At 44.5% G+C, this 25,872-nt stretch overlaps 1 protein-coding gene across 3 annotated transcripts in view; it reads left to right on the top strand.

Annotated features, from left to right (window-relative positions):
- Nucleotides 1-25,872, top strand: part of SFMBT1 (Scm like with four mbt domains 1) — a 153,109-nt gene that overhangs the window by 69,203 nt on the left and 58,034 nt on the right. Inside the window, exon 1 of one of the 3 annotated variants that reach the window (XM_064667842.1) lies at nucleotides 7,247-7,347. The exons of the other annotated variants lie outside the window; for them this stretch is intronic. The gene's annotated coding sequence lies outside the window, so the exon portion shown is untranslated. Of the gene's footprint in view, nucleotides 1-7,246; nucleotides 7,348-25,872 lie in introns of those variants that run through there. 3 annotated transcript variants of the gene reach the window in all.

The raw sequence follows: 25,872 nt of genomic DNA, 5'->3' as shown, positions 1-25,872 counted from the left end.
AATTTATTTGTACAAAAGTATTTAATGATGCAGGGAGATTGTTATTGGTGGTTTAATTATTGTTTTGATCAGAGCTTCTGTATGGGTGGTAGTACTCCTAATAAGATAATCATACTTTTTCATCTGTTAATGAGTCTTTGGAGTATTCCCAACACAGTTTTAAGTCTTAGTTGTTTTCCCGCTCTTGGTTTAATTTCTGTGTTTCATTTGGCTTGCATAATGAAACAAGATGGGCTGCTTTACTGCTGTTTATAATCAGTCTTCCTAACATGGTTTTACTGTGCTTGGGCTGATCGGGATTTTCCAAAACTACATAACCATTTCTAATCTGGGATGGGGGGTGGAAGAAATCACTTTGCCTGTAAATTGAAACAAATTAATTGGGCTTTTGTTCTTAGGTAGATTATAATATTGGTTTTGCATAATCTCGTTGTGGTATCTAAACTTTATCACTAAAAAGCATGTTGTCTGCCTCTCTTTTCCCTCTATAGCTCTTAAAAAAACACCCCCAAACATTCCCTGTATCTTCTCCTACAAAGACTTGTGTACAAGTGTTAAGTTGACTTGTATGAGAAGCTGGAAAGTAGATAGAAATGTTAAGAGGAGAACCATAAGAGAGCAAAGTTAATATCATATAATCACAGGAGCTTTGCCTTTCTCTACAGATGAATATTCTAGTTCACATAGTATCTTCTTTAAGGAGTATTTATATACTCAATTTTCTCCTGTTTTGTGACGATACTTGCTTTCTCTCTGCTTCACTTTTTATTCTGAGATTATTGGATTACTGGCTCTGATTTATTTTGAAGTCAACATTGGCTCTCTTGCAGTACTGTGCATGCAGAGACAGCCCACACTGCAGAGATATAAAAGCCATGGGGGACATGAAGAAGCAAGTGGTGCCTGAATGTTCTGTTGCCACAAGCACAAACAATATTTCAGTCCTCCATAATAGTTATACAGGTGCCTACTACAAAAATTATACTGGAAGAAGGTGACAGTTAGCAAATTCCTTCTTCTCCTCTGGAATTTTCTCATCCTCTTTGATGCTGTGGAAAAAGAAATGTACTTAAGGAGTAACAGAAGTGCTCCCAGTCCAGCTTTACCTTCAGAGCTGGACAGTGGCTTTTCATTAGGTCATTGTTAGACTCTCTTTGGAACTGCTCCACTGTTTCTTATGGGATGGGATGTTTCACCTGTGCCATCTCACAGAGCTTCCAAAGGCAACAGGAGGTACACAGAGGTCTGGTAACATTCTGGAGATTGGTTACCAAAAAAGGAAAAGAAAGGACCAGAATGAACCAATTAGAGAGGAAATAGGGCTTCTTGTATTTCATCAGGTATCACAGATCTTCAGAGCTAGAAGTAATTTCCTACTTGTTACACAGTCAGCTGTGGAAAGGGCATCAACCACATCTGCTTATAAGGAACTTGGGAAAACTGCAGGATTACTCACAGTGTCTTTCCCCATCTCTCCCAGGCTTTAGCCTGAAAAGTTATTCCCTCTCTGTTGTGACCTGTATAATGTGTCTTAGACATGCAAAGCCTTCAACAGTGTTAACTAAGAAAAAATTATGAAGATTTTCATAGCATGGCAAGTATCCTAATATCTTAATTATTAACATGTGAACCTGGGGAACACAGCTAACACTGGACCTCATATATAGGGAGCTGTTGTACAAGTACAAATTAAAGCAAAACCTCCCTGAAAAGCTAAGTCTAAATAGACTAAACAAACTGCAGGGCAAAAATACACATGTAAAGTGAACAGCATCATGGCTGGTAAAAGTCAGGTTTCTTTCACAAATTTGTTTTTCTTACAATGATGGGAATCAATCTGTAGAGCAAAATAAACCAAAGTGAGGTACAATAGACACTAAAGGGAAATAATAAAAATTGGGTGTACAGCAGTCAGGAGAAATGAAAAAGAAACAAAAATGCAGGTGGAAAAAGCAGTCAAGCATAAAGGACCATGTGCAAAAGCTGAATGGGAGAGAAGGTGAAAGCTGGGTGTCCCATTCTGTGGGGACCAGTTTCCAGATGCTTTCTGCTGCTGCTGCCAGCTGAACATCTAACTAAAGGCCCTGTAGCCTTTTTTTTTATCACTTACTCTAAAATGACTGAAAAGGGAGTTTCATGGGCCCTGAAGCCTCCTTGTGCAAAGTCTGGAGTCTGGAAACCAGAAAGCAAGCAGTTGGGGAAGGGAGATATGGAGCAAACCGCTTGGATCTGTTTCTTCCCTCCATCCTGCAGCTGAACCTGATCAAACACACCTTCATGCCAATGAAATGCCTTTGAAAGAGAGCTGTCTCTAATATTTGAAACAAAGGGAAGGGTTGCCTCAATAACTATTAACATCCCCAGTGTCCAAGCTGCCAGCACATCTGGCACCTGCTGCTAATGGTGGGAGCATCTTTAACAAGGCCACTGAAGGAGAGAGATGGTCTGAATTGCACTTGTGTGCCACCAGCACACTTCTGCAACAGCAAAGGGAAGAGTTCGAGAGGCTCTTCCCTTGTGTTTGTGTTATGGTTCCTTTGAGGATTAACAGATTGTCTTTCGCAGGGCTGTCAGCTGAGCCTTTCACCAGCTTGAACACTGACATAATTTTCAGGCTAACCAAAATCTGAAAACAGGAAGAGCAAAGCAGAAGTCCAGGGATGTCACTCAGTCACCCACAGGAGGTTATTATCTGGGTTAGAGTTAGTCCGATTCACTGGCCACAGAAGTGGCAACTGCAAATATTTCAGTGGAGGTCTCTGGTTATTATCCCAGAAGTACGAGTTGTTGCCCTTGGGAACGGTGGAGAGCACTGAAAGTTAAAAAGTCTTTGGCAAATGTTCTTTAACACTGGAGTAAAATACTGTATATTTTGGAAGATGACATGGAGTTCTAAGGTAACAGCTAAACACCAACAGCATTTGCTGAGACAGTCCCTATAGTTATGGAAAATTTAATGAATTCAAACAACTGTGTTGAGTCAGACGAATTCGACTTGGTCTCAGCTCTCCTTTGGGCATCCTGGGCTGTGTTGATCTGCCCTGCAGCTCTTGTAATGTCCCTATTTCCTTCACAAATACCAACTTTTGCCCCATTAAGGGGGTGAGTTGCAGACACGGGTCGCAAAGGGCCCAAGGATTTCAGAAGTAGTCTTGAATTTCCTATGTAAGGCACAAATAGTAATTCCAGTAAGACCAGTACCTGGTCCTCATATGTCTGGGTTAGCTCTAGTCTCACAACCTTTACTCAAACAAATCTTCTACTCTAGAAGTAGGGACAAAACGTTTTAACCAACTTGTAACTAATTTGAACTGATATATCTGTAACTCAAAGCAATCACCTCTGTGTTTTGCTCCTGCAGACACTTGCAATATTTCTGTAACTGAATTATGCCCACTGAAGGGGAATGCTTTGCTGCATGAGTTACATTTCAGTACAGGCACAGAACTGCAAACCCACACTGGTCCTGTTCTCAGCACAGGAATGTAGGGCTTGAACCTGCTGTCTGTGCACAAAAACGTTCAGTGGAGTCAGAGGGACTTCTTGGCACTTGCAGTCTATAGGAGTGTGATCCTAATTAATTTAGCAAAACAAAGCCAAGCTGAATGTTTCACTGAAAGGAGCAGAAACCCCTGATTGGGGAAACTGGCTGGCACTTAAATCTGGATATTGATTATCTAACACTGTTCACACATCTTGAATACTTAAGCTTCAAAAAAGGTTTTTCTTAATATGAGAGAACCACAGAAGGAAAAGATAGCTAGCAATATATGGGACTTACTGGTTCAAGTACTGAGGATTTAGGGAAAATTTAGAATCCGTCTTTAATCACTTCATGTAAAGAAGGAAAATTTTAATTATTAGGAGGACTGATGATCCTAAAAGACACGTGGCTTATTTTACATGAAGCATTCCAATTTAATTTTGTAGAAGAAATGGCCTACCATAGTCTGCATCAAAACTAAAACTAGTTCTAAAATACAGTAGGAGGTTGTAGAGAAACAGGTGAACCATGGCAGTGGTAGCTTTGGTTGAAGAAATGGGACATACTGAGAAATTTGTGGGAAGCCTGGAGCTGGGAATTTTCACAGGAGCTCAGGAGCAGAGCAGGCTGCTTTACAGGAAAGCATTTGCCACCTTTCTCCTGGGGCCAAAGGTGTGGACAGGTTGCACAGAGAGTGAGCTGCTGGAAAAGGGGAAACCTTTGAGCAGGCTGGATGATAAATAACTTTAAAAATAGGACGAGAGGCTTTTTTTTTTTTAAGGCATAGTATCTTGAACTGCTCTAGCACAATTGATGAAGATGATCTATTGCCTGGAGTACCAGAAATGGGTTGGAATATAACAGCAAGAAGTCATGCACTTAAAGATTAATTAGAATAACTGCAAGTAAGCTCAGAGGTTCATCAAATGTGAGATTACAAGAGGAGGAATCCAGGTACCTTATTGGTTGTAGGATAACTATGATGCCACTCTAATGTGGTCTTAAAAATGCTAATGTATTCTGGGATGCATCGAGTGAAGTATTTTCAGTAGATGGCGAGGTATTAATATCATGGTACAAGGCAGTTGTTAAGACCTTGTTTAGAACAGTGCACACAAGGTAGAAGGTATAGAGGACATTGGAAGAGTAGAAAACCTATTTGGAGAGAAGATTAAAAACAAAGCAGAAGGACCAAGAAAAGATGATCTAATTGCTATTTTATAATTGCTAGTACATTTGAGGTAAATAGCAGAGAGGCAAAATTATTTAATTTGAAGGGCAAAAATGGTGAAGAACAAATGGCTATAAATTGGTAGTGAATACATTTACACTGGAAATTAGGACGTTTCTAGTTTCAGAAAAGTGGCTGCTAGAAAAGTCTTAAAGATAGAAGCAAGACACCTTGGCTGTCTGAAGGCAGAGTGTGTCTGAAGGTGTTGGGTGTCTTGTGTATCACCATTCCTGTCAAGGGGATATAAGGAGGCTTAATCCCCGCGTGATTAAGTGTGTATTTGCAGTGTGTTAGTCCCGTGTTTCAGGAGGTTTGTTGACATGCTAGAAGGTCCAGAAAGATTCAGCTTGCTTTCCGTGCCTTTTTAACCTCCAAATCACCAGAGATGACACAAAGTTAACGTCTCGCGGAGCTGGCCAGGCGAAGGTTCTGTAAACAGCTGCTCTTCTGTGAGTGACGATTAATGGGGGACAGAAGTCAGCGTGCAGTGGCAAAACGGACCTTTTAGGTGTCTCACGGATCAGACCGGTGTGGATCACGCTTCTTTCTCTATATTGTTTGTTTCCTCCCGAGCGTTCTGAAAAGGGCACGTTTCTTGCGCTTGCCGGACCGAGAACTTTGTGATACTTGACTTTTGCGGTTTTCTTCCTGTTGCACGCTAGTTTGGGGCTGCTGCAGAACAAGTCCTCAGTTTCTCAGAGGCTGTGCTTTGGGAAGGGGGTGGATGCCGTGCCTCGCGATGGGCGCGGAGCTGTTCTGGGGGACTCGGGGACACGGGCTGTGTGGCCGGGCTGGCCAGGGGCTGCCGCGAGCTGCACCCAGTTATCCAGCCGGTGTCTGCCGGGACTCAATTAGGCGGTGCGGCAGCAGTTTAATTTGAATAGTTAATTGCGGCGTGTCGGGCCGGGAGCGGCGGCGCTCGGCGGGGCCGGGCGGATCGGCTTGGCGAGACCCCCCTCTAGCGGATGGCCCGGGCCTCGCCCGCCCCTCGGCGGGAGCGGGAACGGGAGCGGGCGGGCCGCCGCACCGGGAAACGGAACCGCGGGGCAGGAGCGCTGCAGCCCCGCGGGGCCCTTCCCCGGGCAGCGCCGCGGCGGCCCCGCGCCCCGGGGCGGTTCCTGCCGGGCGCGGACCCCGCTGTCCCGGGCGGGCTGTGCTCCCTCCCGAGCGCGACGGGAAACGCCGCCGCTTTTATACTTTAAGCCAGTGGGATGCGGAGGTTTCTCATCCGCGTGGAGAGCAACATCTCCCCTGCGGAAGAGGGTGCGGGGCCGGGTGCATCCTGCCGGGCATCGCAGCGCGTCGCTCGGGAGTAACCGGAGCCCGGCGCGTCTCCGCGGTGCCGCCGCGCTCAGAGCGTGTGTGCGATCTGCCCGCTGGATGCGTAACGAGCAAGTTCATGGTTCCATTCGTTCTTCCTGCCCGCTGTTCCGGCACTGCCGCTCTCTCTGTTTCTTGGTACTTCTCTGCTCCAGAGACGAACCATTACAGCTCGCTCCATCCGCCCGCTCTTTCCCTCGGAGCACTTATTTCGGGTCGCTAGCAACTGGTGTCCACCACAACGCGAGGGCACCTCGGCACGGATCAGCCCCGGTGCCAGAGGGGCTGGGCGAGCCGGCCGAGCGCCCGCGGCCCCGGAGCGCGTCCCTGCGGGCGGTGAGCGGACCGGAGCGCGGCCGCAGCGCTCCCGCCGCCGGCTCGGGCCGCCGCGGGCGGGCGGGCGGATGCGCTCCCGAGGAGCGCAGGAGCTTTTCGCGCTCAGCTCCCGCTGTCCCCCACCGCCGCTTGCTACGGCCGCCCGGCGGGCTCGCTGCCGGCCGCCGCCTCGGTGCAGACCCATCTGCGCGGATCGGGGCGGGGGCCGCTCCCTTTCCGCCCCTCCGTCCCCGCCGCACGGGCGGGAGCAGCGCGGTGTTGCACAACCCGCTTCCTTTTTCTTTCGCTTCGCTGCGCCGCGGGCTGCGGCGTGGAGTGCGCGGGGCGCCGGTCCCCGCCCTGGGCGGGGGGGACGGCACGGCCGGTGCCGCCCGCCCGTTCCCCGCCAACTGCGGCGCCGGCGCGGCCCCGCGGGAGGGGGGGGCACCGCCGGTCCTCGCGCCCCGACGGACGGGGCGGGCGATCTCCGAGGGGAACGGGGCTGAACCCTCGCCAGGGCGCGAGGGGATGGAGCCGGGACCGCGCATCCCGCGGCAGGCACAGACCGCCCGCCCGCCCGGCTGTGCCCCTTCCCGCGGCGGCCGGGCCGGGCAGGGCGGGGCCGCCCCGGTGGAGTCGCGGCGTCGGCGCGTCCCGTTACCGGCGGGGCGAGCCCGCGCTGCCCCCGGCGCGGCGGGAGCAGGTGTCCGGGGGCAGCAGCCCGGGGCGGCGCGGCAGGGGCGGGACCGAGGCCGGGCCCCGCGGGGCCGGGCGGGCGGCGGCGGCGGGCTCGGCGCGCCCGCGGCAGGAGGGAGCCGGAGCGCCCGAAAAGCCGTGAGGGGAGGGGAGGGCGGAGGGGCGGGAGGGGGGAGGCAGGCGGGCGGGCGGCGGGCGCATGCGCTCTGGCGGGCCGTGCCATATTGGAATGAGGCAGTGAGCGGAGCGCCGGGGAACCCGAGCCCCGGCAGCGGCGCAGGGCTGGAAAAACTCCCCGCAGGTGAGGCGGGCGACGGTGGCGCCCGCGCGCGGGCGGAGCGGCCCCGCGCGCAGCTGCTGGGGACGTTTTGCCGGCGGGGCGCGGGGGCCGGAGGGTTTTTCCGGGCTCCCGAAGTTTGGATGCGGGAAAAAGGCGGCGAGGCAGAAGAAGGAGGAGGAGGAGGAGGGGGGGGGGGGGGGAAGAGGCAGGCGGAGCGCGGCGAGGAGGCGGCGGCGGCAGCGGCAGCGCGGGGGGACTCGCCGAGGAGCGATGCGCGGGGCTGGCCGGGCGCCGCCGCGCAACTGCCCGCGCGCAACTCTGCGCGCTCCCGCCGGGGGCCCGCGGCGTCCCGCGGCGCGCTCGGCCGAAGTTGCCCTCCCGGCCGGCGCCGCGCCCGCCCGGGGACGCGCCCGGCCCCCGCGGGAACTTTGTGCGCGCCGCGCCGCCGCCCCGGCGCGGCCGGTCCCTGCCCGCGCTCGCGGGGGGCCGAGCCCACCGAGCGCCTCCCGCTCGCCCCCCTCCCCCTCAAAATGGCGGTGGAAGGGGACCTTTAAACCCCGCTCCGCTCCGCTCCGCACCCCCGCCGGGCGCGGCCGCGCTCCGCTCGGCGCGGCGCGCGTCCCGCCCGGGGCAGCGCCCGGCGTCGCTCCCCGTCAAGTGGCCCGTCAGCGAGCGGCTCTCGCCTCCCGTTCTGGGTGGGTAGGTGCGTGTGGGGGGAGCGAGAGGGGCGGGCGCCGCCTCCGCGGCCGCGCCGGCGGCTCTCCCGCAGCGCCGCCGCCCGCGCTGCGGGGCCTGCGCTGCCGCGGGGCCGGGCATTGTGTGCGCGCCGCGCCCGCCGCCGCCGCTCCGCACCTCGGCGGCTCCGCGCCCGCCGAGCCAGGGACAGCCTTTGTCCCTCGGGGAGTCGGGCTGCGCTGCCCGCCGCTCCTGCACCTGAAGTCGTAAATCCGCCCGGCGGTGACACGGCCGGGGATGCCCCGGGACGCCAACTTCGGGCTGGGGAGGGAGCGGCGCCGGGGCAGCGGCGGCGGGAGGGCTCCCGCCCGGGCAGAGCCGGGTGGAAGCGGGAGGGCGGAATGCCCGCATCGGAAGGACTGTGCAAGTTTTCCGTCCGTGGCTTTTTGCAAACTTGCTACCGGGGGCCCCCCCCATCCGCCCCCCTCCACAATGGAAATAATGAAAGGAGGAGAAAAACAACGCAGGCAGTTCATTGTGAATTTTTAACTACGTTCACTATTGCAGTTCCACAAGGCCCTTATTTATTCAGAAATAGGCCAGTGATGCCTGTTTCACAGTCACATGTGTGCTTTAGCAGAACAATTATATCTACTTTGGAGAAACTTGTTGCCATTTTAAAATGATTTTACATGGTAACCTTCATGTCCGACAGTTTTACCCACTCTGACGCCAGAATTCTGGTGGGAGAGGTTTTACAGCAAAAGAAAAGGCCTACCTTGCTGTTTCTTTGCTGTTCCTTCCTTCCTTCATGGGAGCTGGCTGCTGTCAGTAGCCCAGGAGGTTACCATAGCGAACACTTCCCTAAGGCAGAATGGAAGGTGCACCGTGCAGAACTCATGCCGGAGAAAAAGGTAATCCACCTTGTAACTTTAGAAACATCGTTGTTGCAACTTACTTAGTTGTTTACAATGTATGTGAACTAGTCAGAAGCATCTGATTTGTAAGAGAAAAAGTTGTTAATGGCAAATAGTCTCGTTCCCACAGGAGCAGGAGCTGTAACTTGTAGCGTCTACAGCACCCGGCAGGATGGATTCCTGATGTAGCTACGGTGTGTGATTACTGTTTGAAAATAGCCAACTGTTGGGGCGAAGTAAATCAATGTCAAGATGAAAATAGATCAATTAACTGAAAACATAGGTTTCCTGTGTGGGAGCTGCTACTGACATGGATTTTACAATTAAGAAAAAAGAGCAAAAAAGCATCTATCTATCTAAAAGATCATCTCTAGGGACAAGACTTAGTGGGCTTCCTGCCTTCAATTCAGCCACTTCCTCTTTTGCGTTTGGTTTGTGAATTGTTGCTGTGATTGAGAGACAAGAATGAAATCTAGTTCTTCACAGAGCCTGTGTTGGTGTCAAAACAGGAAGATTCTTCTCGACAAGACAGATAACCAAATAAAACCGATAGAGCCCACTACCTTTTTTTATGACTCACAGCTAAGAGGTAGCGTGGAAGTGTTGGGAGAATGGCTTTGCCAGTGTTTGGTGTGTCTGTGCTGGGCAGTTACACTGAAGACTTCAGTATCCTGTTACATGCACATGTTCTCCACAGGAGACAACAGTGCAAGATAGAGAGCAGGGAAACAGTGGCAGATCTTTGTGATTATTGATCTGTATGGGTTTTCCTTTGCCCTTTTTTCCTCTCTACTATTAATTTGCTAGTATTGAGTTTTCTTATCTGATTCTTAAACCTGGCAAACCTCCTAAGCAATTGCTGCGTGGAAAAAGTGGATTAAGTGTAAGCTGACATGTTAATGACTGATGGAGTTTGCATGGTGTAATCTTTATATTCTAGGAACCCTTTCACTGTCTCATGGGGAAGATGTTAATGAGTATTGCAAAAAAAAGACATTTGTCATAATATGTTTTGGTAACACTTTGCAAGGGGTTTTTTGTTGTTTCATGGCAGACCAGTGACAGCTGTAGACCTTAGTCTTCCTTTCTTGCTTGCTTTTTGAATCCACTGTATTTGGAAATCTCTTTAACATCATTGCTGTGCTTCCACTTACTAAGTTTGGCCATGGCACTGTCATCAAGCAGTGATGCAGACATCAATACAGTCATTTTGCACTGGCTTGACTTAAGTAATTGTCCTACAACTGATGCACTTGAGACACGTGGCAACTTAATTACACCAACACGCTGACAGTGAAATGACTCAGGGTAAATTCACTGAAGTGTCCTTTAAGTGCATGAGAAATTTAAACCTGGGAGGTGTTTAGCGAGGGACATTTTGGGGAGGGAGCTTCCAGTGCCTAAAAACACAGGGCTTGCATCACATGCATTGTTCCTATAATAATATGGCAGCCTTAATGCTACAGAACAGTGTTCCGATTTGGTTTCTTGCCCTTTTAGATGTGCATCTCTGTGTTTGGTAGATTGGTCATTGACTTAAAACAGTGTAGCCTGTGTAAGTTACAAATGTTTTCTGGAGCTGTAACATTTTTCTTTTGCTCATCTGACTCATCTTGCCAGGATGAGTAGCAGATTTTTGTGTATCATCTTGCTTTGGGTAGCTTTGAGCATCAGTGTTGCTGCTGGTGGTGGACTTGACTTTGTGCTCCTTTCCTTCTGCACTTGGGAACTGGCTGTCAGATTTTAGGTCATAGGTTTAAACTTGAGGTGGGTGTTGTTTCAAGCTTTTAGGTTGTTTATTTTTTTCCCTCTCAAGATTACTTACTTACTTGAAAAGTCAAGGGATAACATGAGGGGGAGGGTGTTGATTTGTTAGTTTTGTTTTGATTCAAATGCTTGTTGAAGTTGTCCTGTATGCAAACATTGTGTCACTGTGGAAGATCCTGAAGGGGAGATTTAGGAGTTTGCATTCTCCAAGTTCAGCAAAAGTTGAAAATTAGCGTAAATTTTTATCTTAATTTTATACTAATATCTTACAATTTTTAAAGCCATGATATCTGTGTAATGATATTTTTTATGTAGTTACATATTTTACTAACTTTAATGTATAATTATTTCCACTGCTTGGTTTTCTTTATATTGATAAAGCCTATGAAAGAAGCACTGAGATATTAATTAGTTCTCATTTGATTTTAAAATAGTTTTGGTTTTAAGGGTACAGAATATATATATATATTTAAGGTATATGTGGCACATGTAAGACACATGTTTTGTGTTCACTCTGTATCCATGTCGATTTTTCCACCCTTTTCCTGTACTTTGCTAAGAACCTTTGTGGATTGGTGATGATAATAGGAGAATAATAATAATAATAATAATAATAATAATGACAATAATTACAGTAATAGTAATAATTATTATTATCATCCTAGTTATAATTACGCTTTTGCCGCTATCTTATGGGTGAGACTGTATTTTTTAAATGTTATTAGCAAAGGCTGGTCTGTAGAATTAAAGTATTACAGCATGAATTCTACTCTGCATTCTTAATAGGGCATCTCTTAGGGGAATTACATGTTTGAATATTTTAAATGTCCCCCTGTGAAAAGGAGGGTGTGAGCTTAGGCTGGAAGATATTCTGCACATCAGTTGGGACTCTGCAGGTAACTCTCCACATCTCTGGGAAATGAGTGAATTTTAACTAATGTAAAGCTGCACGGTAGTTACCAAGTCCTACGTAAATGCTTAAAAAACCTTTGAAGCTGGAAAGCAATAAGTCTTCGGGGCACCTTCTGCTTTGTTTGTTTTGGAAGTGTTGGATTATCACCCCCAGACACCACTGAGGAGCATTTTGCTGGGAACTGTGCAAATAAGGAAGGCCTGTGAGCTGCAGGAATAAGGAAACACAGGTCCCAAGGTTTCTTTCTTCCTCTACCTCCCCCTCCTCTTTTTCCTTCCTTACCTCTTCTGGATTCTCTGCAATGTCTTTGTTCATCTTGCAGTGGAGGCAGTGATGTTCAGATTTATTTTCCCTGTGAAAATAAGTATCCTATTCCAACACTTGTAGGATCTGAGTGTTGTTGAGACCCCCGCCCCTCAGTCATGTTTTGTTGATGGGGTTTGAGGAAGAGTCACGAGAGGATAGGCAAAAAATGGGTACATGCAGACATTCCAAATTAATCCAATGAGCCTTGTTTCCTAAGAAAACCAGGTAAGCAACAATGTTAGAACCTGAAGTAAAGAGGGCTTCAGTGAGGTTTGAAGTAGAATAACCACCTCTCCTGTGGATGCCTGACTCCAGAACTGGGGTTTCGGCTCTCTCAAGCCGGCCTTTTTTTTTGATAGCACAGAGCAGCCTTAAGTGACACAAGATTACTTCTTCTAAATAATGAACAAATAGGAGTTTTACCTTCACTTAAAGTATGTGGGAGCCATATGTGTTTTGTTTTGGGTTTTTTCACCTACTGGGACTTGGCACACAGACAGGTTGCAGATGCTCACCTACAGTGCAGGTGAGTTTCTAGCTACAGAGGTAATCTGAGCAATTTGTTCAGTGGATGTGGACATTTAAAATGTGATTATTGTCCCTAGAGTCACCCTGAGCAGCAGCTTGCTGGTTTTCAGGGTCATTGTTTATATTGCTATGGCACTTCATTTACACTGGTTTATTTGCTGTTACACTTGAGGACACTCTTGTTCACTATAGAGATGATCTCTTTCTTCAAACAGATGAGTTGGGAAGGAGATTAGTGGAATGTGATGTTATCTAAAAATGATGCAGCCATTAAACCAGCTTTGAGATTCTCTGAGAGTACTGATGAGTGAGAAAAGAGATGCATCTTGGATTATTTTTTCTCTCTGAGAGTAAACTGTACAGAGCTGAGTGACCTCTCCCATTTTGGCTGATTGGAGTTGAGGGCTCTCAGCATATCTCAGGAGATACTCTGTCTTGCAGAATTGGGTCATTGGTTGAAAGTAATGATGGTGGTGGGGAACCCTGCAAGGTTTGGCTGTTTGTCACTTAATCTTTTTCAAGGATGTAAGGGACTGGAGCAGTGATACTGAAGTAGAGATCAAGTGGTTTGGGGAAGATGAACTCCAGCTTGATGTATTTAGAGGCTGTAGTCACTATTTCTTCTGGGGATGGGTGACTGAAAGCCATAAATAGCACCTTCAGATTTGTCATTGTTTCCAGAAGAAACCAATCAAGCCAGGAAGTGAAGGCACTTCCCCTCCCATGCTGGGTGCACATTTATTACAAATGGCTCTGAGTTCTGTGGGTGTCTCCCCTCTCCATGCTGGAGTCAGTGCTGCCCTGGCATTTCTTATCTCTTTCTTGATCTCTTGACCTGGGAAAATATATAAAAATCTACCTTTTTTTTTTATTTGGTATATTTTTTCATTTTGTTGCTTGACTGTAGGAAATGCATTTAGAAGTCCCTACCTCCCCAGGAGCTGTCGTAATGTACCCGTTTGCAGCTGGAGCACGTGCACTTTGCTCTCTGCATGGGGAGCCGTGGCCTCTGGCTTAAAAAAAGAAAGTTATTTGTCTTGAAATAATAAAAAAAGAAAAAGGTTTTTAAATCTAAGGACTGTGAAACTCCATTATACTGTAAAGTCTTGCCTGAAACTAGGATGGGTTTTTGTAAGTCTCTTTCTTGTCAAAGCATCTTTTCTTGAAAGGAGGCCAATGTTGGCCTCAGTGCCCAATAACTTTGCTCTGAGAATGAGGACACGGTGCAGTAAAAGCTGTGCTGTTTTGAAGCAGGAGAAATGCTAGAGAAGCCCAACAGGTGTATGTCACTCTCATATTATTAATATGTATTTTTCCCTAATGTTGAGTTCCAAATATGCCCCTATTCATGTGTTAAGTACTGAGTTGTTTGAGTGGTGTTTTCCAGTAAATTCCAAGATCTGTCATTAGATTCTTAAAGGAATGTCCAAGCAGGGAATGCCGAGCAGGCAGGCAGGGGGAGAACATGGGATGCTTTCTTGCACTTGGGCCAGCAGAACTCACAGAACGCACATCCTAAAAAAAGAAATTATTAAAGAAGGCAGTGATTCCTTCCAGGATTAACTCTGTTCATTGCTCTCTAAAGTGTTACCATGAGGGTTAAACTAATGGCCCTAAGAAATAATGCAAGTGCAGGATCAGTCAGAAGTGTTACATATAGAGCACTAATTGGCCAATTGAACCGAGTTAATCAACTCCTTTTAAATGAATGTGTCCATGGGCACAGGCATAGGAAAATCTTCCCCTCTTCCAAAGAAGTTTTTTCTCTTTTATTTGCAAAACAAGACTTAATCAATTTAGCTGGAAGGCTTTTTAGTCCAGCGGCCAAGAGCAAAAGTCTGCTTTTCCAAGTGATTATTTTATGTCCTAAGCTATTTGTTCAACTTTTTTAATAGATATTGGGCAGGGAAGAGGAATTGAATTTTGAATTCCCCTTGCTCTTGGGGTCAACTCTTACATTTTGAATTTGTTCCCTAGCAAATTTAAACATGTAATTTGTCACTCCTCTTAATTAAAACCAGCGTATTTGGGGAAGTGGCTTTGTCAAAGCACATGAGTCCAGTTTATTGTGATAATAAGCCAGTCCTAGATAATTGTAGCCTTGCTGCAAGTGTAGAGGGAGTGTGTCCCAACAGTTGATTTGCTTGGTTTGGGGTTTTTTTGCCAGTTCATCCTATGTAAGAAAGAGATAATGACTGGAAACTGAAGAATCAGGGAAGATTGCCTCTTTTTCCAGTCTTTGTACAAAAATAAGAGGAGCATAACAGCTGGAAGGACAAGATGACAATAAAAACCCCAACTTTTCAAACTGAAGTTAATGTTTCTTGGTTTAACTCTATATTCTTACTTGTTGAAAACCAAAATATTGTTTTCTTTGTTTCTGTCTTCTCTGTATATGCTTTTAAGGTAAGAATATTAATTACCTAAGTAAAATGAAATGCAGTTTTTATTTGTAGTTGAAGTCCAATTTCCATCTAAAAGCAACTTGACATAAATTATAATTCTTATGATTATCCAATAAGAAGTACAGACATTATCTTTTTATAGTAAAACCAAGTCTTTTGTTTCAATATTCAGGTTTGATCTTTTGCACTTGTCCTTTGTTTCCAAACAGTGGTTGAATCTTACTGGGGACTATTTTTAGGTCATTGAGAAATTGCAATATAACATAGTTTAACAAGCTTTTGTTTAAATCAATTTATGTAAGTGCTTTCCTTTTGCGTAGATAATGACATCAAAATATGCTTCGTTAGTCTTGATCGTTCTTACATGCAGCTGGGAGTGTAGATAATATTACAGAACAAAATAACAACTGCCTATCAATTAATGAAGGCATCTTTATAGAAGAATAGCAGCATTGATGTTTGTGAAGAGAAGGCTGGGTCACAGTGGTTGCAGTGGTCAGGCTGGAGGAGTCTCTGAGTCAAGCAGTGGCTTTTGGATTTCAAAGACTAAGAGTGTATGATTTCTGTATTATCTGCCCAGAAGGGAGAGAGATCTGCCTTACTGCAGTGCAAAAACTGCATCTGGCAAACAGCACGGCAAAATCCACTTCAGGGTATAAACTTACTCCTTCTGAGATTCTACCTTAGCCCTGAGATTTGGAAGGAAAAGACCAATGCGATGGCCGGGGGAGGGGGCTGGGAAGTTTCTCTGCGTTGCTGGAAGAAGAGTGGCTTCAGATCTGTCTAAAATTGTGAGGAGTGTAAAAATTGTCACAATGTGTCTGATCAGTAGGACACCTAGTGCTGTGCCTCACCTCAGAAATCTTTTGAAATGAGGCTGAGAATCAGCAAAGTAGAGCACGGTCCTTCGGCTGCGGAGGAACCGGTGACTTGACCTGTTCTCTGCCATTTGTCTGATCCTTCCTGAGTCCACAACTTCCCGTGGTTATGAGTCTGCAGTTTATTATGTGCCATGTGAAAAGGTGCTCAGTTTGTGTTTTCTGGTTCCTTGTGATAGGAGAAACAGTGAATAACCTTTCCATATTCTTCTTTTTCGAACTAGTTTTGATTGTGCACATCTCTTGTTCTCTTCCATAGTGGCACCGTTGAGCTAAAGAAGGAATCTCTTTTGTTGTACAGAAGGTGCTGAAGCCAATCTACAGCCTCTGTGTGTGCAATGCTGGAGTGGGCAGGGCTGCTCTTTCTGGTTGGGGGTATTTCTTAACTTTGCTGTAAAACTGAATTATACATCCACCTCTGTTAGTACAGAAGTATTTCAAGCCTCTGATGCTCTTTGTTACCTTTTTTGTGCATCTCCTAGTCTTACCATGGCTGTTTGACACCAGCACTACAGGATGTCTCAAGGGGCTCTGAATTTCTAGAATTGTAGCACGGTGTTTGTTGTTTTCTTCTCCATTCCTTGGGGCTCTTAATGAGTATGGAATTGGTGTTCCAAGAGAATTAGTTGTAACAGTTTCAAAATTCCGAGTTGCAGTAGCTAATTAAGATCTCATTGTATAGGTGAGGTTATTTCTTTATGTCTTTTTATCCTGCCTTTAATTTCATCTGCTATTATCCTTCTGCAGTTCTTAGCACATGGCATTTATTTCTTATCTCTTAAATAGTTTTGTATTGTCTTAAAACTTGTACTGGTTTCATGTTTGTGTGCTTCTCTCGAAAAGCAGGACACAGTATGGACTCATTAGTTCTCCTTGTATTGTGAAAAAAATACTTCTTCTTTCTTTCATTCCTTCCTGTCTTTAAATCAGCCTTTTAAGGATGAGATGATCTTCCAGAAAATGCTCCAAAATATTTCAAGTCTCAGTGGATGAGAGTGCCCTCTCACCAGAGGTGACCATTAAACTTTTGGCCTTAATGCTCAGACAGTATCATATGCTTTGTAAAACACTTACTTCTTGATAAAGTAGTTGATGAATTAACTTCACTAAATGATGAAACTTCATTAAATGAAGTTATCTTTGACTAGATCTGCTGTGCAATGTGTGGTATGGAATTTAACACTGGTGTTTTCAACATTTATTCCGAAGTTCCCTGGTTGTGAAGCTTTTAAAATGCTGTTAGTTCAGATATGTATTCCAGGCTTCCCCACAGCCACCAAGTGCTCTGGTGTGAGTAGATCACTGGATGCTTCAGTTTGGAAAATGGCAAAATGAACATTCCTGGTCTGGATGAACAAGACCATCTCGATCTCCTTGTACGGGGCCTGTGCCCTGTGCCTGACACCTGTGTGATGTGCGTGGGAAAACATGGATTTGGTATTTAATTGATATTACATGGGAATATACCACAATCCAAAGGATCTATATTCCACATGATTTACTTTGGTAAAAGGTAATAAGTGTGTTGGAGATTGTTGAATCAAGAAGCCAGAAAAGTGATTTCATTTTGCTGTTAATGAGTGTTTTTAAATCGGCCCTTTAGAAAAATCCATTCATCATTTCTCTGTCTCTCAACTGTTTTCTTTTCAATTTGTGGCCATTCCCTTCTCCTGGATGTGCCCAGCCCTGGTATAGGAGAACAAGCTTTTAATCTTTTGTGTTTAGAAGATCATTTTTGTAACCATAAATGCCAACAAACTACCTTACCGGAATTAAAGTTAAGATGTTGCAGAGGCGTTGACCTCAGCTCTGGAAAGCTTTTAGGGAGTACTTTTTCTGGGCCTCTTCTTCACTCAGTTTATGTTCTTGCTTTGCATAGAGGTCTGATAATTCATGTTTTTACATTCTTGTTACTCCGGGAGTGATCATGGCAATGCTTGTCTGTGCAATTTCCGGTTGCAGCTGAGGGCAGCACTTAAGTGTGAGATGGTGTCATTTACATCCAGCACTGCTCTTGCCACTTAGTGTTTCCTACCAACTCCATATCTATAGAGAGCAAATCAAAACAGACTGGGGCTGTCAGCAGAGATGTTTTTTAAACACAGCCAGGCAAACGGTTTTCTTTCCCACTTAATCAAGAGTATATTTAAAATTGAATGTCACAGCGGAAGCACGTGATTATAATACATACAGATATTTCTAGTGGGTCTGGCTCTAAAGAGCTTCCTTAGGCCTACAGTTTGGTGCAGAGTATTGACACAGGGGAAGAAAATCCAGGAGACTTCATAAAATAACTTCTTAAGGTAATGTTTTCAGGACAAAGATATCCTTTGATTTTTCTGAGGCACTGCTTTTATTACATCCCACTGCAGAATTAAAATTAATCACAAGTATTGATGCAAAAGTTGAAGTGGAACTTGAATAGAAGAGTATTATCTCTCTTTTATATTTGCATGTTAATAACAGAAACGAGGTTGTATGTGCCAGCACAGAGATGCCTGAAAAAATACACACTGAACCTTGCAGGGGTAGAACTGCAAAAATAATTCAATGGGAGAAAAAAAAGTAGGAATTTGAAAACACTTTTTATGGCAGTGTAAATGTTCCAGCGTTGTCAGGATCAAGCTTTGAAATTGTACTCCTAAAAATAGAGGAATCTTTTTCAGTTGCACTCTGTCTTTTGAGCCCTTAGGCTCAAGTCTTGTTTTTCTCTCTGTATGAACAGACATGCAGAAAAAATCTTAAAATGAGAACAGATTTTCTTGTAATTTTGCCATTCCTGATGTTGGGGTAATAAGAACATCATCACTTACTGTGAGCTCTTCACTAAAACCCTGTGCTGTAGCTATTCTTAGGCCTTTAGGCCTGTTAACATTCTTGTGATTTGAAATTTGTGTCGTTGAAAGCTGTTGTCTTTCTTATTCCTTTTTTTTCCCTCTTTTTTTTAAGCTTTCAGTACTTCTTGAAGGGAGGAACAAGAAGGAAGCATGTCAGTTAATGAGCAATAACAAAAGGCAAGGCTGTATTTTGGTGGCATTGCCTGGAGAGAGGGAATGCCATGATTTAGCACCGCTCATAATACTGTAATTCCATTTAGGAGAAGATGCAGGGGAAGGCTGTGTTTTGCCACCACAGTTTCTACATGCAAAGAGAGGTAGAGTCTTAGCAGTGATTCAAAGGGAGCTTTAGCAGGTTAAAACAGCATTTCAGTGGATAATGCAGAAACAGCTCGTGAGTGAAAATAGGTGACTTTGGCTCCCCGTCAGAAGGTTTGAAGATCACATTTGGTTGAAGATGTTCCAAGATCACATGCGGGGACTTATGAAGATTATTTGTGTTGATGCCTGAAGTCTCTCGGAATTAATCTATCCAGTAAGACCTATACTGGCATTAAAGCCAGCCTAGTGTGTATGTTTTTCTCAGTTTTCTAGACTTAAAATGCCACATTTAAAGCCTTGTTACTCAGAAATGTTTTCTCAGCCTGTTATGAAATTTCGCTTACTTCACTTGAAAGGCTCGGGTGCTGCTTTAGTACCTGAAGTGTATGAAGTAATTCAGTCTGTAAGGTGAAAAGTAACTATATTTCTGTGCTTTCAGCCTCTTGTTATTTCTGCTTGGACATAATATTGAGATGTGCTGGCAGTGGAACTGAAATAGTGGCCAAGTTCTGCTCAGTCAGTAATGATAGCTGGAAAAGGATTTTCTTTTCTCGTAGGAGAAGTGAAGTGTCAGGGCATCAGACAGTCAGGAAGAGTGCATTGCTGACACAATGGCAGTGTATTGAAGCCAGCTTGTCTTTGTGAGATTTGTTGGATCTCAGAGGTAGAACGAAAAACATGTTATGGTACCCAGATCAGTAATTTCAAATAGAATAGTGTGTCCTGTAAATACCTACTGGTTGAACAGACTTCTTCTAAGCCCTTTGTGATGGAGCTTTGGACATTGATATTTCTGGGTTCCCTTCAGATAAAAACGGAATTTATTTTTTTTTGTTATCCTTACAGTGCCCCTCCTTTAGATATGCATTTATTTCCATTAAAAACACATTTGCTAATCTGAACTGGAACCCTTTTAAAAACAAAATGTGAATGAAATCTCAGAAAGCAGTGGGAGACCTCAGGACTCTACAGTGAAAGGATTGAACTCTGCCATCCACAGCCTCTTATGAATAAAGTTAGCCTTCTAAAGATAAAAGAAAATTCAATTACAAAGCAAGAAGGAGGGTGAAGGGGTGTAATTAAAACACATAATCCTAAAAACAACATGAACAGTGCTTTTTCATGTTATACTTAAAGCAGTCTGCTTTGTGTGTGCAGTTGCTATTGCTTAAGATTATTGATTTAGTTTCCTAGGGGAAACACTTTTGAGAGGATGCAGAAAGGATGACGTCTGTAACTGGCAGTGTGATTTCACACAAGCATTCCACTTAAGGCAGCTTGGTGGAGAGTTTTCCTTCACTGCTTGCTAATCTTTCTTAAAAAAAAAAAAAAAAGGGCTGAAAATGGGTGCTGCTTCTCCTTTTTTCTCACGCTAATGGCAGTTGTCCTGTCAGACCGAGTGCTTCAGTCAGCAGGAGGAACCAAAGGCAGCGCAGGGACAGCTTGTTCTTTCCTGTTCCATCTAATCCAGCGGTTGATTCCGAAGTTTAGTGGTTTAGGTTTGGATTCTCAAAGCATTTGGAGTCCAACTCTCATTGAAGCCTAAACCTTTGATAGGATGTACGGCCTGAGGTCCACATTAGTCTGGGAACTTGAAAAACCTCTTCAGAGCTTTGTGCTAAGTGCTAATGCGGTGTGTTAGTAAATACACAACTGCTCTGCTCTGCTAATTAGCGGCTTAGTCATGCTAATGACGAGAGTTGGGTTAGACCAGCGATCTTCTTGGTAGTGAAGCATTCCCTGGCTGGAGTTAGAGACATTTCCTTATCGGGACTGGCTTTTATGGTAGAAATATTCTGATTCTGTGTAGCAGGGTGAAGCAGTACTTGCACAGGCTGAGCCGCTCCCGCAGCTGGGTTGGAAATGAGCACCTGTGGGGGTACAGGAGTAATTGGAGCTGACAGGCTGTCCCTCTTTCGGACCTCGTTCCTTCAGGAACTGCAGGGGGTTTGATTTCACCAGCACGGATGATGTCTGATTTGATGGAGAGGGAGAAGCTGTGAGGAAAGAAAGGAGGGAGGGAGCTGGCGAAAGAAAAATGAAGATGGGTATAAAGATCAGGATTGAACATGAACTTCACAGTCAAGAGGTTTCAGAATGTTTTTTGAATGTTCTTCTCTCATGCCCTTAATACCATTCAAAAACTCATCTCCTTCCCGGTACTCTGGAGTTAAGTATTACAATTTCCTTGGATTATTTAATACTTTAGACTGATAGCTTGATAAAATATTAGTACCATTATTTCATGAATTATTTTGTGCAAAAAATTTCTCTGTGAAGGAAATATTTTGAACTATGCTAAAGAAAGTATCCATTTCTTGCAGCAGTTGATATGCATATCTTGTTCTCTGCTTAAATATTGTGTTCAAAGTTTATAGCTAAATTGCTCCTTGTATTGAGTAAACTTCATGTGAGGAAAAAACAAGCAATGTAAGTTTGTAATGAGGTTCCTTAGTCAAAAAACATCCTTTCCTCGATTCATCTTTTACCTGGTGTACCTTATGTCCTGTTTGTCTCCTTTTGTAAAAATAGCTTGTGCCATCAGTTTAGCTCCTTTGATAAAACTAATAATTAAAAGATACGCAATCAGAAACTAAAAGCAGCTGTGCTTTTCAGCCAGAGAGAGCAAGTGTGTAATCACACTGCTCAGATGAACAGGTTCCTGAAATCAGGTTGCAACCAGTGCATTTGCATTTTTGAATCTATAAAAAAGGCACAATCCTTTCAGAGAAAGTCACTGGAAAACCTGTTCCTGCAAGAGATGAGTTTGTTTGTTTTCTCCTGATGTTCTGTGAGAGAGAAATGGAGGAACCTAAACATGCTGATGGTATTTTTGAATGAATTGAGACACTGTGTGACTCCGATCCTTCCCCGAGGACACGTTTCCTGGCAGCTGTGTCAGACAGAAGTCCTGGGCTTCAATTTGAAACCGGCCTTTCCCAAACATGTCTTGCATTGAAAGTTTCACAGCAGCTTTTAAATGCCTTTAAGTGGCTGTGGTCCTTTGAGGAACCTCATCTGTGATGGGTTTGGTAATTAGCTGTTGGCAGTGGGATGGTGTTGCTGGGAATGGAGCTGGGATTGGGGGGAAGGTCTTTATGGTGGCTAAACCCACTTTTGGAATGGACTGAATTAATGGTGGAACTGCAGTGCAGATGTTTGGGACTTGGAGACTGTAACAGTGACTTTAATGCATTTCATGAAATATCTTAGGGAGAAGTTTGAGTACTGATAGAAAACCACATCAAGGGAAAGGTAGAGACTTTTAAAAATACTTTCCCCAAGCTTTTAGAAAGTCTCATGTCATCCAAATGTTGAAAATCTTTGGGGATTATTGTAATAGTTGCTATAGTGTACTGTCATATTGTACAAATATATTCTAGATGTTTCTGATGCTTCCTTATACAAAAAGTTACAGGGCTCAACAGTTGTCACCTGCTGTAGGTGCCAGACTGTAGAGGATGACCTACAGAACAGATTAAATAGAAGGCAGTCATACATGCCCACAGGTGACTCTCAGTTCCCCAACAATAGGAATTTGCCATTTTTACCATTCCCACTTTCGTAAGAGTTGGGTCTTATTATTGGTTTATTATTTTCATAATAAAACTTAACTCACCAACACTGTCATACCTTTCTTACATGTTTGTCTTCTCAGTTTTGACAGTGGGTTGTTCACTCTGAAGCCTGATTATTATTGCCACTGCAGTGCTGGGGATGCACTTCTGCCAGCACTTGCTTTCAGCAGTTGTTTTGTGTTGTTCTCTTGCTCCTTGGGTTCTCTCTGTAACAAGACATGCACATATGTGTTTGCAGGCTGTAGATGCACATTTGAGATGGTTCCCTTTACTGACTTGGTCATAAATAATTTTCCCTGCCAACAGACTAAATGATTTCCAACGCTACTAATATGAAGTTATGCAGAGTCCCCAATCATAGCTGATATTTCTCTTTCTCTGCTGTCTAATGTTTGCTTCAGGGAAGCAAGTGGAAGTTATTCAGTGGAAAGTGAACTTTATTTTAGTTCATCTGCCTGAAAAACTTGAGGAAGGATGACGTGTGATTTGGAAAATTTTAAAAATATAAATTATGCACTGCAGAGGCATAGCCTTAACTCTGCTGCAAATATGCTAATACAAAGTTGATCCTTATGACTTGTTATCCTGTGCCCTTCAATAACCAATCAAGTGTAACCTAAGAGCTTCTAGCAGGATTATTTTAACTTGAACTTTATTTAAACTTCTCTGTATTGTTGTTGTCTTCCATCAGTCAGTAAGGCTTCATGTGTTGCTGCTCCTTTGTCTGATTTTATCACAATAATCAGTTTTATAAATTGTTTTAAGCCTAAAAAGATACTTTTGACAGTCCTCTGTAGGAAGCTGCAGGCATAACTAATGTTTTCTGCTCATTTTCCGTTATCTATTTAACTGTTATTTGTAAAGCAGAGTGAGCTTAGACTAAAACTCTTCTCATCAACGTAGGCACTATAATCTTGCTAGAGAGATAAAATTTAACATTGGAAAATCAAGCCTTTGCTGATATACCTCTATCTCCTCTTAACACCATCTCACCTGCAGAATGGCAAAGCCTTTGCAGACTTTAAATAAATAAAAAGGCTGAAACCATTTGTCCTGTCATGAAAATAATGCAAGGTTTGCAGTAACATTAGTCTAGAGTTGCAGCAGATAAAAGGTGTAATGTGCCTTCTGGGTTTTTGTGGGTTGCCTATCAGGCTTTAAAAAGTGAAATGGAATATTGTGTTAGAATAGAAACTAGATTGTATCTACCCAAATACAGGGAACCCTTAAAAATTATACGAAGCAACATGAGGAAAGTAGAGAGTTCGTGTTTGCTCATTCATGCTATCAGTCTGCTTTGGGGCAAAAGATGAAGAGTGTTACAGTGCCTACAGTGCCTGGAAGAAAGAGTTTGAATCTTGATCAGAGGAAGGGGAGGTAGCAGTGCATGGAAGGACTAGAGATAACAGTATGTCCCAGAAATAATAGGCTGCCAGAGTGAGAAAGCCTGGAGTGGAGTGGCCATGGTTTAATATGCATGTAATACACAAAATGTAATGATCCATTTTAGTTACCTGCCTGCTCTTTGTTGCTTGAAGACCTTTCATAACAATTTTTTCCTTGAGAGACTGAAAAAAAAGAAAAACATTAAGAAAAATTCCTGATTTTGGCTGTCATGGCTTTTCAGTCGTTGCTCTGTGTATATAACGGCAGCAAACCTATTTATCTCTTCTGGTTACAGCAGAAGGGAGTTTTATTCCTGTCAGTTCAGCCTGTTCCTGGCCAGGCTGAGGAATGCTGGGAGCACAGGCAGGCTGTTGTTCCTGCCCCATGGTACCTGCCTTGCTTCATATTGAGCTGTTGTACAGACATCACATCAGTGGCTTTTGACCTTCCAGCTCGAGCTGCCGTCACGCTGCCAGCCTGGAGCTCCTTCACATGCAGTGTTTTCTCTCTCTCTCTCTATCAAAACTGGTTTAGTAGCAGGTTTCCTCTTGCACCTTATCTCTGCTCACCCTTGCTTACAGTGCAGTTCAGCTGCAGCAGCAGGGAGCATTCTTAACCTGCCTTAAGTGTACATGCACGATACTTGTGCTGATCAAACTGTGGACCAGTTCCCAGGTGAGCTTTAATGTCTTGCAAATCCCTTGAGCCATCCAGCTCTCTCCACATAAATGTGTCAGGTGGCCTTTTCAGCTGCCTGACCGTGACTGATTATTAGTGTGGGGAAACTTGTATGCTGTGCAAAATTTCTGTCTTCCCTTTACTTGATCACAGTTTCTTCCTAACCATGAGTTTTCCTGTTTTTCTGATGGTGTCTAGTTCTCCTCCTAAATTTGTATTATCTATTTCTCTGATATTGTCAATACATATGTGTATAAAGTTGAAAAGTATTTCACTGAGCAGGTGAAAAGCTAGATAATAGGTCTTGATTAATTGATATCTAAGGCAAAGCTGCTGATAAATATGTTTTAATAATTTAGTAAACATTTTAAGGTTTATCATTTAATACATTTGAATAACTGAGATGGCAATCAGGCCTTGCTGTTGGAGTAAGTGCTCTCTGGAGGTCATGTAGAAATTTTGAATAAGGAAGGTGTGGTATGAATAATTACAGTGGGATTTCTAAGATGTGCTGACAGGTTCCACATGCTTTAAGCTGTGCTGAAATCTGATTGTTTTGACCAGCCTAAGATCTGCAATTCCTCCAAGTTTGATTAAATTTTGATTTCCTGTGTGAAATTACATCACCATGATGTCATGCTGCTGGGCTTCTCTTGCAGTGTCTCATTCACTCTGTGGATGATGTGACCTCTATGGATTAACTTTGGTTGTGGGGATCTGCTCTCTATGTGGAGATGCTTTTGAAATTACTTTAATCTCTATTAGCTTTCCCTTTTTAAAAATGACCTTTGTCATTGTCTCTTTGCAAGACTGCCCTTTTTTAGTAAAAGGTTGGTACTGTGAATTACAGTAGTGTTTGTACAGCAGCATCACTTGAGGTATTGTTGCAGAAGTCCCACGTGCCCTGGCACACCCGAGCTGAATTCTCCATTTCCATTCATGTTACAAGCAGAAGCTGTTGTGAAGTACAAGTACAATACAAACCAGCAGTAGGTACCTGTCCTCTCTTGGGACACCTGATACAGTGGTTCAGCAATTTGGAATAATAGTCTGGATCTCTAGTAGGTAGAACTCTGATGTGAAGACTTGGATCGTACCTGGGGCATCCCCCAGCTCTGCCTCAGACAGTTTGACTTTTGCAGTTTGCAGTGTAACGAGTCACTTCAAGCAGGATGCTCGGAAAGCTGCCAGATGTTGTTGTGCTGTCTGCAGACAGCACTCCCATACTAAGTCTTTAGCTTTGTGCATCAGAGAAGAAAAAGCACATGCTGGTAAAGTAGGAGGTTATTTTCAGCTTTACTGTTTAAAACAGAAGATCTGGAATGGGAGCCTGGATTCCCATATTGCTAAAACAGGG

Source organism: Pseudopipra pipra, chromosome 11 (assembly GCF_036250125.1).
Source record: "Pseudopipra pipra isolate bDixPip1 chromosome 11, bDixPip1.hap1, whole genome shotgun sequence".
NCBI lineage: Eukaryota > Metazoa > Chordata > Aves > Passeriformes > Pipridae > Pseudopipra > Pseudopipra pipra.
This window is presented reverse-complemented; position numbering and strand designations above follow the sequence as displayed.